Below are 14162 nucleotides of genomic sequence, written 5' to 3'. Positions count from 1 at the left end.
ATCCCATTGTTCTCTTGTTTATGTTAAGAGGCTGAACAGGGAATATTGGTTAGGTTTAACTTTAGCACGCAACAAACATCTTGAGCCTTGGACATTTTCTGCTGTTTTTGCAAAAGAGATTTTAGCTTAATGAGCAACCACTTCTTGACCTTTAGACAGATCATGCTGTTGTGCTAAAAAGCTGAAGTTAGCAATAAGCCTTTTTGGGGCCTGAAAAATGAATATCCATCACTATGCCACTAGAAAAATACCAACACTGTCTTTGAAAAATTCTCAGAATTCACTGGAAGGATAACAAATTCAATGTCAATATCCTCTCCTAGGCCAACATCCCCAGCAGAGGCTGTAGTTACACACAGCTGGCTGTATTGGACAGGTGGCATCATTCACATGCCCAAGAGCAGACTTCCGAAATCAACATCCATGCCAAGCTTTATCAAGGAAAGAAATTACCAAGTGGAGGAAAAGATTCAAGGACATGCTTAAAGCCCACTTGAAGAAATGCAATGTCCCCACTGACTCCCGGGTACCTCTTGCCAATTACCACTCAAAATGAGGAGCACTCGGGACAGTTTTGAAAACCTTAACTCTATGCATCGAAAACACACTGTAGCCCTGCATTAGCAGCACACCACCTCAGAAGCTACCCATCTGTCTGACCCATCAAGCAGGTGTAAGAATCATTGGTGTAAGAATCTGCAACTTTCATATTAGCTACCTCAGAAGGCACAAAACTGGAATGGACAAATCATCCTCAATCCTGATGGATGACCTAAGAAGATACTTGCTTCTAAATGAACTTCTATTCTCTCTTTTAGTACTTTTCCTCCTATTTATGTTAAGATGAATGGTCTATAATTCCTTGGATATATTCAATTATGCTTCTTAAATATAGATATTTCATTATTTTCCAAGTTCTCCAGCACAATACTTTCAGTTGTGCCTCTTCTGTCTCTTCCGATTCTTTTTAGATGGATGGGTGCAATCCATCTGTCCCATCTGCTTTTTTAATTTAATGTACTCCATTATTTTAAATGCCCTTACTCATTTCACCATTCAATGTCATGTCTAGTAAATAGTGAAGAAAAAAAAACCTCTGCTGTCTCCCTACTGTTTCCTATGGTGTAGTTTGTTCCATCCATTAATAGCCCCATTCTTAAGCCAGCCTTTCATTTCTTTGCTGATTGAAAATATTTTACTATTTTATGTCCCTTGACAATTCATTTTCATTGTTCCCCTTAGCACTCCTGATTGTTTTATAATCCCCCCCTCCACCCAAACCCTTTATATTCTCTTATCGAGTACTCATCTGCTGCTTATGTACTTGACATGTGCCTCTTTCCCCACTCTCAACTGTTTCTTTATAAATCTATTCATCCATCTTGACTGGTGCGTTTTCTAATTAGCTGAATATATTTTTACTGTGTTGTTGAATACCAGTTTATATGTCTCCCATTGTTAATCTAAATCATCGCTTGCCAATATTGTTGCCCATCTTTTTGCCTTTCATAAAGGTGTGACCTGAGAGGTGACGATACCTTTCTCTTTAATGACATTTCCTTGCCTGACTCTCCTTTATTCACCTCACCAAAGTCATTGCAGTGATAGTCTACCCCTAAACTGTCTCCCTACTCCTCTGTCAACTTTGCCTCTTTTGCCTTGTTCAATCAATTACACATTTAATTTTAAATCTTTGATCTTTACTTTCCTGTGCAGCTAACATGGTTCTCCTGTAAAGATTCACTCAACCACAAGATTCTGTTACTTTCTATTGCCCGTTTTTAGCTTTTATCTTCTTTACCCTAAGTTCCAATTCATCACTGGAGCCACAGGAGCATGATGGTGATGAGGAGGATGAAAAACAGTGACACTTTCTTGTGAAAGATGTTTAACCTTTTGATGGAACTTGCAATGTGGTGCTATTTAATACACTCTTGAGCTTAAGAAATTTAGCACTAATATTATGTAATGCTTTGAGGGGAAAGAATATGACAGGTGACACAAGGTGAGCTCAAGGGATTGGGGATTAAGGAGCATCAAGCAAATTTCTGCAGGAACTCTTTGGTGGGCTGGAGCCTGTCATCTTTTTCATCACGGCTGTCTTCTGTATTCATCTAATTCACAAACTAAAGATTGGTGAGCATTGTCAACTTGGAATTAATGAAAGCAACACTAGTAATGGTGTTTTTTTATAAGGATGTCACAACAAGTAGATATTATTAACATGACACAAGAGTTATATCATGACATTGCCATCTCTCATAGTAAGAAAATAGTTCTTTTCATGAGCTTGTAAATATATTTCAGGCTAGGGACAAAGCCTATAACTTGTTGTAGGCACATGTCCTACAGAGATTAGGTGAAGGCTAGCAATTGAATGGAAAAAAAATTAAAATTACTCTAATTCTGCTGCCTGTTCTACCTCACACCAACTCCTCTTCAGTCATCACCTGTGCTCTCTCACCCATAGTAGGTTCCAGTTAAAAAGGCCCCATCCTTGTTTTTAAGTCTATCCATGACATTGGCCCTTCCAACCTCTGTAGTCTTCTTCAGCCATGCAACCTTTTGGGATCTGTGATCTTCCAATTCTTGGCTCTTCAGCATTCCCAATTTTAATTGCTTCAACTGCCTTGGGAAATTTTACAAGGCCAAGAGTGCTGTGTATAAATGCAAGTTGTTATTGTTATAACAGCATAATGTGACAATTAAAAACAGTTCACCTGTGTAGAATATATAGAGAGATCCACATCATTTGTCACAGTATAATTCAGCATTTGTAGAAAGGTCATTGACAGAACCATAGTTAGAATTTTGAATTTTTGTAGAAGAGCAGTGGGTGAAACTCTCTAGCAATTAAATTCCAATTAAGGATTCACAAAATATACTGATTAGAAGTCAGAAATCCTGCCAGTAAGAAAAATCTTATTTTATATAACTAATTAAAAGAGTTTTGTGCAATAAAGTGTACTCACCTCTAAATATTTGGTTTCACTGACTTCAATGGAAGCAAGAGATACATACAACCAGCAGCCAATTCTCTCTTAGGCGTTTAGTTGGTATTCAAAGACAAATTCCACCCACCCGCCCCCACCTCCCTGCCACTTCTTATAAAATAGTAACAGAGATACAGCTAACAGCACTAACATTTTTTCATTTTAACATAAAATCCCCAAGATATTATCTAACAGAGAGGAAACTTTAAATTTGCCTAGAGGCAATGATTTTATAAAAAAATCTTCTGTGCAATAGCAAGCAGTATATTTCCCCATTAATTTAGCTCCCACGCACCAAGGAAACAAGTTCTTCTAAACCATGAGCTTTTACTATTACTTACCATTTGGAGAAAAATATTTGAAAAGAGAAAATAGGTTCATAGCTCCTTTAAAACATTTTATTTCAGATGTCAAAATATGCATTTCTATCTTTTCAATTGGCAAATATTTTCTTGTTCCTCAGTTGAAAGAGCTGGCTTGCAATTAAAGTCCAGGCTTCCATTATGCCACTTTGTTGAGAAATTCTAATGAAAATTTTGGCATTCCCACTGCTGAGATCAGCACAATCAGAAATCAGATACTACCTCCCAAAGAGTAGTGAATCTATGGAATTCTCTGCCCAGGGAAGCAGTAGAACTTATCTCATTAAATATATTTAAGACACACTTAGATAGGTTTTTGTATAGTAGGGGAATTAAGGGTTATGGGGAAAAGGTAGGTAGGTGGACCTGAGTCCACGGCTAGATCAGCCATGATCTTATTGAATGGTGGAGCAGGCTCGACCAGCCAGATGGCCTACTCCTGCTCCTATTTCTTATGTTGTTATGTAAATCCAAGATCTTTCTCCCTATTTATCATTGTACCAAGACATCCTGATTCAGGAAGTTAACAAGTATAGTTTTAAAAAGAACACAAAGTGACCGAGGTCAGTAAGCAATATTCTTGATGATAAAGATGTTTATGAAAAATGAAAATCTTCCATGCATTCTGCTTACATCCTTACTCTGTACCTTGCCTAGAGAAACATTTTTTGCAGGATCGGAAACAGATGCAATTAAATAAATAACTGTCATAGAATTATTACTTCCAATCAGTATGCAATTTATCTAATTTTGTTCAAGCAGCATTTATTTCCGCCATTTCCCACAGCCAAATGTCCTTTGGGAAAAAGAAGCTGGTCTAATCTGTGTGAGAATGAAAATGTAGTCTTGATTTAGTTTCCTTATTCCCTGTTGCAGCTGGAGACATCAGACAGACAGACTGCTAGTTTGCCAACAAATCTGTGATGCATGGTTAATGGAAATGCCCAAATGACTAATGAAATAAATGTCAGTTCAAAGTGATACATAGTTTGTTAACAATGTTTTTCTCATCTACTTCAAACCCTTCAATAATGCAGAATCATACTGAGGGATGGATCCTTGGATGTTGCCTCTCTTTAGACAATGATTTAAGCCTAAGTGTGAAGAGAATGTACAAGTCCACCCCAGGTTACGGTAGGTTCCGTTCCTGTGAACTGTCTGTAACCTGGACAGTTTGCAAGTTAGAAATGTGGCTGCAAACCAAGTTCCCAGGTGGCAGAAGATGCCTGCAGCCCTGTAGTGGCCAGCAAATCCATATTGCCGGTTTCTCAAATGCACATGGAAGTGTAGTTTTGAGGATGAGCTCTTAAAGAGTGAATTAGAGGCAGTTTTTTAGAACAACATGTTGTGGAACCAACCAAGGAATAGATTATATTAGATCCCATCATGTGTCATGAGACAAGTTTAATTAATTAATGGATCCTGACAATGAATAATAAAAAAATAGAATTCCATACTCAGTTTGAGAGTGAGAAACTTTGGGCTTAAACTAATTGTACTAAACTTAAATAAAGCAATTCTTAAAACATGAAGGCAGTTAGCTAATGTCAGGTGAGAAAACATTGAAAAATAAGATGGCAAATAAGCTGTGGTGGATATGTAAGGAGATGTACTTTTCAACTAAACTGAATTATGTTAGAAATAAGGTCCCTACAAGAAGGTTGATTCATCCATGGCTAACTATGGAAGTTAAGGATGCCATCAAATTGAATGACATATAATATTGCACAGCTATGTGGTAGGTTGGAAGATTAGGAAAGTTTTAGAAACCTGCAAATGGTGATTTGAAACATATTAAAGATAGAGAAGATGGATTATAAGAGTAATAGACAGTATCTACTTAAAGAAGAGAGTAATTTGGGTAAATATTCTTGCCTTAGAGGATGAGTAGAGAATTGATATAGTAAATAAGAAACTGCAGATAACACTAAAAGCATCCCAATAATAGTAGAAAATCAGAGGGGGTGGGGTGGAGAGAGCCCAAATCAATCACTATCACTCGGGAAAAGGATCTAAGCAAACTAATGCATCTAAAGACTAAGGAGACCCTTGAGCTAATGGTCTCCATCCCAGGATGTTAAAAGATGTGTCTGCAAAAATATTGGACCAATTTATCGTGATCTTCTAAAACTTTTGTGATTTTTGCAAAGCTCCCAGTGGACAGGAAAACTGGAAATGTATCGCCCTTTTTCAAGAAAGGAAAGGGACAGAAAGCAGGAAACTATAGACCAGTTAGAATGACACAAGATAGACTGACCAGTTAGTATGATATATGTCATTGGATAATCCATTGTTAAGAAAGTAGTAGTAGGACATTCAGAAATATAATTAAGCAGATTCAGTATAGTTTTATAAAAGGAAAACATACTGTATTTGAGAAATACATTAGAGATATTTGAGGATACAATTAGCAAAGTACATAAAGGGGAATCAGTAAATGCAGATGTAGCATATTTGGATTTCTAGAAAGTATTCAATTCAGTGGGTGGCATGGTAGCGTAGCGGTTAGCGCGATGCTATTACAGCGCCGGCGATTGGGGTTCGATTTCCGTCGCTGTCTGTAAGGAGTTTGTACGTTCTCCCGTGTCTGCGTGGGTTTCCTCCGGGTGCTCCGGTTTCCTCCCACATTACAAAGATGTACGGGTAGGTTATTTGGGTTTAAAATGGGTGACACGGACTCGTTGAGCCAGAAAGGCCTGTTACCATGCTGTAAATAAAAAAAATTTAAGGTGCTATGTAAAGTAACGTGTTGTAGCATTGAAGATAGCATGGGTAATGGATTGGCTAACAAATGGGCTATTTTAAAGTTGGCAAGCTGCAATTAATGGAATGCCACAGGGATCAATGCTGGGTCCTTAACTATTTCCTAGCTATACAAATTACTTTGATGAAGGGAAAAAGTGTAGTATTTGATGATAAAAGATAGATGGGAGAGAAAGTTGTGAGAGGAGGATACAAAAAGTCTGCAATGAAATATGGATTAGGTAAAGGACTGGGCAAAAAAATGGCAGAGGAAATATAACATCGGAAGATATGAGGTGATCCACTTTGGTAGGAAGAACAGAAAAGCAAAATATTGTTTATAACATAGAACAGTACAGCACAGGAACAGGTCCTTCGGTCCACAATGTCTGTGCTGAACACAATGCCAAATTAAACTAAATCTCTTCTGCCTGCACATGATCCATATCCCTCCATTTCTTGCATATTCATGTGTCTGTCTAAAAGCATCTTAAATACCATTAACATATCTGCTTCCACCACTACCCCTGGAAGCCTGTTCCAGGCACATACCACTCTGTGTAAAAAACATGCCCCGCACATCTCCTTTAAATTTTCCCCCCTCAGCTTAAATACATGTCCTCTAGTATTCGACATTTCTACTCAGGAAAAAAGATTCTTGACTGTCTACCCTATTTATGTCTCTCATAATATTATAAACTTCTATCAGGTTTCCCCTCAGCCTCCGACGCTCCAGAGAAAACAACCCAAGTTTGTCCAACCTCTCCTTATAGCTCATACCTTCTATTCCAGGCAGCATCCTTGTAAACATCTTCCATATCCTTTCCAAAGCCTCCATATACTTCCCGTAATGGGGTGACCACAATTGCACACAATAATCCAGGTGCGGTTGAACCAAAGTTTTATATAGCTGCAACAAGGCATCCTGACTCTTATACCCAATGCCCCTACCAATGAAGGCAAGCTTGCCACATGCCTTCTTTACTACCCTATCTACCTTTGTGGCCACTATCAGAGCGCTATGGACTTGGACCCAAAGACCCCTGGTTACATCAATGCTGTTAAGGGTCCTGCCATTAACTGTATACTTTTCCTTTATATTTGACTTCCCAAATTGCAACACCTCATACTTGCCTGGATTAAATTCCATTTGCCATTTCTTTGCCCATATCTATAACTGATCTGTATCCTGCTGTATCTTTTGACAATTTTCTTCATTGTTCACAATCCCATCGGTCATTGTGTCATCTGAAAACCCACCCATCTACATTTTCGTCCAAGTCATTCATTGTATATATCACTAACAGCAGAGGTCCCAGCACCGATCCCTGTGGAACACCATTGGTCACGGACCTTCTGCCAGAATAACACCCTTCCACCACTATCCTCTGTCTTCTATGGGCAAGCCAACTCTGAATCAATCTACCAAGTCACCATGGATCCCATGCATCTTAATTTTCTGGATCAGCTTACCATGAGAGACCTTATCAGATGCCTTACTAAAGTCCATGTAGACAATGCCCACTGCCCTACCCTCATCAATCACCTTTGTCACCTCCTCAAGAAACTCAATCAAATGACCTGCCCCACACAAAGCCATGATGACTGTCCCTAATCAGGCCATGCTTTTCCAAATGCATGTAAATCCTACCCCTAAGAATCCTCTCCAATACCTTCCCTACCACTGATGTGAGGCTCGCAAGCCTATGATTTCCTGGATTATTCCTATCTCTGTTTTTGAACAAAGAAACAACATTGGCTACCAACCCACCCCACCAGTCTTCTATGACCTTTATAAAGCCAGAAAGTTTATATGGACAGAGATTACAGAGATTTCTAGGTGTCTTTGCATATGCAACACAGGAAGCAAGCACAACAATTACGAAGGCAAATGGAATGTTGGCATTTCCTGCAAAGGGGATGGAGTATAAAAATAAAGGTAGCCTGCTACAGCTGTACAAGGTGTTGTGTGGCCACTCATGGAGTAGTACATACAGTAGAAAGGCATATTTTCATTGAAGGCAGTTCAGAGAAAGTTTACTAGGTGGATTTTCTGGGATGGATGGTTTATTGTTTGGGGAAAAGCTGAACAGGTTAGGCCAATACTCAGTTGAACTTAGAGGAATAAGAGGTGATCTTGAAACAAATAAGATTCTGAGCAAAATTGACTAAGGAGATGTTGAGTGAATGTTCTCTCTCATAGGATTCCTGAACTAGAGGGCATCGTTTCACAATAAAGCATTACCCATTCAAGACAGAGATAAGAACAAATTATTTAATGTTATGAATCTTTGGTATTCTTCACCCTAGAGTGCTGTTTAGGCTGAAAGATTGAATATATTTAAGGCTGATACAGGTACACTTTTCGTCTAAGGCAGTCACAGGCTAAGGGAAAATGGAAGGAAAATGGAGTTAAGGCCATGATCTGATTGAATGACAGGCTCAAGGGCCCATATGGCCAACTCCTTTCCTTATTTCTTATGTTTGTATCAGACACTATCTGCAGATTTAAAACTGGAATGAAAACAGGAAATGCTGGAAACATTCAGCAGGTCAGGCAGAATTCCACTGGGATGAAATTAGAAACTCAAATTACAAAGGTAATAACCTCTGGGTTATTACTCAATCCATTAGCAAATTCACACAATATTTATAGGCTTAGGGAGATGAATGCATTGCTCAAAGATTGGTGTGAGAGAAGTAGGTTTCAATCTGCGGGACAATGGCCTTGGTTTTGGGGAGAATTAGAATTGGTTTATTATTGTCACTTGTACCAAGGTACAATGAAAAACCTGTCTTGCATACCATTCATACAGATCAATTCACTATACAGTGCATTGAGGTAGTACAAGGTAAAACAATACAGAATTCAGAGTAAAGTGTTACAGCTACAGAGAAAGTGCAGTGCAGGTAGACAATAAGATGCAAGGTCGTAATGAGGTAGATTGTGAGGTCAAGAGTCCATCATATCGCACTAGGGAACCGTTCAATAGTCTTATAACAGTGGGAAGAAGCTGTCCTTGAGCTTGGTGATATGGTGCTTTCAGACTTTTGTATCTTCTGCCTGATAGGAGAGGCGAGAAGAATGTCCCAGGTGGGTGGGGTCTTTGATTATGCTGGGCAGCGAGAAGTGTAGACAGAGTCCATGGAGGGGAGGCTGGTTTTCGTGATGTGCTGAGCTGTGTCCACAACCCTCTATAGTTTCTTGTGGTTTCAGGCAGAGCAGTTGCCATACCAAGCTGTGATGCATCCAGATAGGATACTTTCTATGGTGCATTGATAAAAGTTAGTGAGTGTCAAGGGGGACATACCAAATTTCCTTAGCCTCCTGAAGGAGTAGAGGCACTGGTGAGCTTTCTTGGTTGTGGCGTCTATGTGGTTAGACTAGGCTATTGGTGATGTTCACTCCTAGGAACTTGAAGCTCTCAACCCTCTCGACATCAGCACCGTTGACGTAGACAGATACATGTGCATCGCCTCCTTCCTAAAGTCAATGACCAGCTCTTTTGTTTTGCTGACATTGAAGGAAAGGTTGTTTTCATGACACCATGTCACTAAGCTCTCTATCTCCTTCCTGTACTCATCATTATTTGAGATATGGCCTACTATGGTGGTATCCTGAATTACCACTACGGTGGAAAACTGAAAGAATGTTTTCTTTGGAAAGAACCACAACTGAACCATGCTGGGTCCAGAATTCTAGTGAATGACGATCAGGGTAGACAGAACTTTAAGTTAAAAAACAAGATGGGGCAATCCAGTGGAGAGAAAGCCTGAATGATAAAAAAAACAAGAAAGCAGTGCAGGAAAGTGATTGGGATAAGGATAAGAAAATTGTGCAAGAAAAGGACAGAATAGGAAATAAGGAAAAGAATGCAAATAAGTTCTGGATAAGAACAGTAATAAGACAAATGGGGCCATTTTACAAAAAAAACATTAAATTGTCTAAAAATGTAAAAGGCACTGTATCGCAATGTGTGAAGCAGTTGTAATAATGTTGATAAATTAACAGTGCAGATAGTTGTAAACAAATTTGATATTTTTGCTTTTACAGAGACATGGTTGCAGGATGATCAAACCAAAAGAAATGAACATCCAAGGAGATTCAATATTTAGGAAGGGCAGGCAAAAAGCAAAAGGAGACACAAAAGGCTAACCTGGTGCAAAAAACAAACTGCTGGAGGAACTCAGCAGGTTGAGCAGCATCTGTGAAGGCAAAAGGACAGTTGATGCTTTGGTTTGAGACCCTGCACCAGGACTGAGGGTGTACAGGAGAGATTGCCAGTATAAAAAGGTAAGATGGAAGGGTGAGGCAGGGGCTGAGAGGTAATAGGTGGAACCAGGTGAGGAGGGTAATGATGGGCAAATGGAGCCAGGTGGGGAAGGGGGAGGGATGGATTTGGGAGACAGTGGCTGGTAGTTGATAGGTAGAGACAGAAAAAGAGAGATAGAAAAATAGGGGTAGATGGAGCCAGCTGGGCAGAGGGGAGGTAGGAGATAGAGACACAGGCTGGAATGTGTCTCACAAGAGGTTGCAGATGCTGAAATCTGATAAGTAAGGAAGGTGATATGGAACCAGATATGGGAGGGATGATGGCAGATGGAACTAGCTGGGGGAGGGGACAGGAGACCCAGTAGGTAAAGTGTATGGGTGATAGGCATATGGAAGTAGGTGGGGGAGGCGTGGCGTTGTTAGCAACAGATGAAATCTAAGCAATAGTACAAAATAATATTGGGTCAGAAAATTAAGATGTAGAACCAGTCTGGGTGGAGCCAGGAAACACCAAGGGGAAGAAAATATTGGTAAGAGCATCTGAAGTCCTCCAAACTGTCATCTCTTGAATTTATAAAAGACTGGTCAAACATAATTAACTACTACACCAAGGATGATGAAACGCTATACAAGATGATTTTTTTAGATAGTACACCAAGAAGCCAACTAGAGAACAAGATATTCAACTGGGTAAAGTGCAAAGAGAAGGGATTAGCTCATCATCTTGTTGTGCAGGGTTCTTTATGGAAGAGTACATATAACATGATAAAATCCCTTCTTAAGATAGAAAATGAAGTAGTTCAATACAAAACTGGGTCCTAAATCAATAAAATGGAAACTATAAAGGTATGAGGAGGGTGTTGGTTCTAATTGATTGGGGAACTTCATTAAAAGGCATGACATTGGATAGGCAATGGCTAACATTTAAGAAATGAATGCAAGAAATGCAAGTTATACATTCCTTCTGACACAAAAATTCAAGAGGAAAAATGACCCAATCATGACTAACAACTTTATAAAGTCGCAAGAAAAATAGCAAACCTGGGCACTGGGAGAAGTTTAGAATTCAGCAAAAAAGAACCAAGAAATTGATTGAGAGCAAAATTAAAGTGAAAGTAAACTTGCAAGGAACATGAAAGCAGACTGTCAAAGTGTCTATAAATATGTAAAGAGAAAAAAATTAGTGAAGCTCCCTTACCATCAGAAATGGAAGAATCTATAATGGGAACAGAGTGGTGGCAGAACAATTAAACAAATATTTTGGTTCTGTCTTCAGGTTAGTAGAGACACTGTCTCACAGTCCAGAGACCTGGGTTCAATCCTGATCTCGGGTGCTGTCTGTGTGGATTTTGCACGTTTTCCTTGTGACCATGTGGGTTTTCTCCGGGTCCTCTGGTTTCTTCCCACATCCCAAAGATATACAGGTTGGTAGGTTAATTGGGCACTGTAAATTGTACCTAGTGTGTAAGTAAGTGATAGAATCGGGGGGATGAGAGCTAATGAGAAGGTAGGGAGAATTGAAAAAATGGAATTAACGTAAAATTAGCATAAATGGGTGGTTAATGATCAGTACGGACTTGTTGGGCCGAAGGACCTGTTTCTGTGCTGTATCTTTCTATGGTTCTAACTTCCCAGAAATGTTAGGGAACAAAGAGCACAATGAAGAGGAAGAATTAAAGGAAAAATTAGTATTAATAAAAATAGTGCTGGAACAATCAATGGCACTGAATGCCAATAAATCCCAGAGTATTAAAAAAAGGCAGCCATGGAAATAATGTTGCATTGGTTGTCATCTTCCAAAATTTATAGATTATGGAGCAGTTCCTGAATATTGGAGGTGGAAAATATAACTCTACTATTAAAAAAAGAGAGAAAACAGGGAAATAGAGACTAGTTAGCTTAACAGTTAGCCATACTACAGTCTATTCTAAAGAAAATGATAACAGGACACTTAGAAAACATGAACAAGATTGGCCAAAGCCAACACAGAGTTATCATGTTTGATAAACCTACTGGAATTTTTTGAGGATATAACTAGTATAATTGATAAGGGAGAACCCGTGCATGTAGTGAATTAGTTTTTCAGAAAGCCTTTGATAAATTCTAGCAAGAGGTTCGTGTGCAAAATTAAAGCACATGAATTATGATAATATTCTGGCATGGATTATAAACTGGCTGACAGACAGTAAACAGAGTAGGAATAAATGAGTATTTTTCAAGATGACAAGAAGTTATCAGTAGTGTACTACAGGAATCAGTGCTTAATTTCTGGCTATTCACAATATATATCTACGGTTGGCATGAGGGATGGGTAGGATTGTGAGTTGTGAGCATGCAAAGAAGCTTCAAGATTATTTAGGTAAATTGAGTGAATGGGCAAATACAAGGCTGATGCAGTATAACATGAATAAATGTGAAATTAACCACTTTGATAGGAAAAATCAGAAAGGCGGTTTTAACGCTTATATATTGGGAAATATTGATGCACAAAGGGACTTGGGTGCCTTTCTATACGTCACTGAAAGCAAACTTGCAGGTTCACTAAGCATCTAAGAAGGGAAATGTCCTTCTCTGCAAGAAGTTTTGAGTGCAGAAGCAAGGATGTCTTACTACAATTATACAGGGTGTTGGTTTGACCACACCTAGAGTGAGTACTGTGTGTAATTTTGTCTCCTTATCTAAGGAAGGATATAATTAACACAGAAAGTTCAACAAAGATTCACCAGACTGACTCCTGGGATAACAGGAATGTTGTTTGACGAGAGATTGGGTTGACTAGACCTGCATTCATTCAGATTTAGAAGTATAAGAGGGGATCTCTTTGAAATGTATAAAATTCTGACAAGCCAGTACAGACTGAATGCAGAGAAGACGGTTCCTTGAGCTATGAGTCGACACTTTGGGTTGAGACCCTTCAATGGTCCAGGTGAAGGGTCTCAACCCCAAATGCCAATTGTCCATTTCTCTCCACAGGTGCTGCTTGACCCGCTGAGCACCCCAGAGCTTTGTGTGTTGTCACAATCTCAGGATATGGGGTAACACATAAAGAATTATGATGTGGAGAAATTTCTTACCCAGATGGCGGTGAACTAATGGACTTCTCTACCACAGAAGGCTGTGGAGGTCAATTCACTGAATATATTTATGAAGGAGGTAGGTAAGTTTCTCGATTATAAAAGACATTAAGAGTACATAAAGAGAATCAGGGGAGTGCAGGTAAATGGTATTGAGACGGAGGATTAGCCATGATCATACTGAATGTCAGAAAAGGTTTGAAGGGTTCAATGCGCCCATTCCTACTCCTATTTGCTATGCTATGTTTCTGTTTAAAACATGTTTTCTCACTTCCACAGTTCTGATGAAGACTCGTTGAGCAGGAACGTTAAATTGTTTCTCTCTACACAGAATGTGCTTGACTTGCTGAATATCCCCAGCACTTTCTGCTTTTATTTCAGCTGTCTAGTATCTGAAGTTTTTTTTAATTTTCAATTATTTAAAACTGGATTCATCTTCCTATTGTAGCGACCTGAACAGCAGATTAATAAGGTAACACGGCGGACAGGAAATGAGTTCTTTTCTAACTGCTAGTGACACGTAAATACATGAGAGCAAAGGATACACAATTTTCATGGCATTGGGTTGAGTTGAAGTTCTGCTCTCCAGCTCCTCCAACAAGGAATGAATAATCTCCATGTCTTTCTGGCCCATATTGAGCAGCTTGCCACTTTGTAGATTCAACTAAAAAGTAAACAAAAAATTTAGAAGCTGGAAATCTATAAGAGCTATACATAC

Source organism: Pristis pectinata, chromosome 33 (genome assembly GCF_009764475.1).
Source record: "Pristis pectinata isolate sPriPec2 chromosome 33, sPriPec2.1.pri, whole genome shotgun sequence".
Taxonomy (NCBI): domain Eukaryota; kingdom Metazoa; phylum Chordata; class Chondrichthyes; order Rhinopristiformes; family Pristidae; genus Pristis; species Pristis pectinata.
This window is presented reverse-complemented; position numbering follows the sequence as displayed.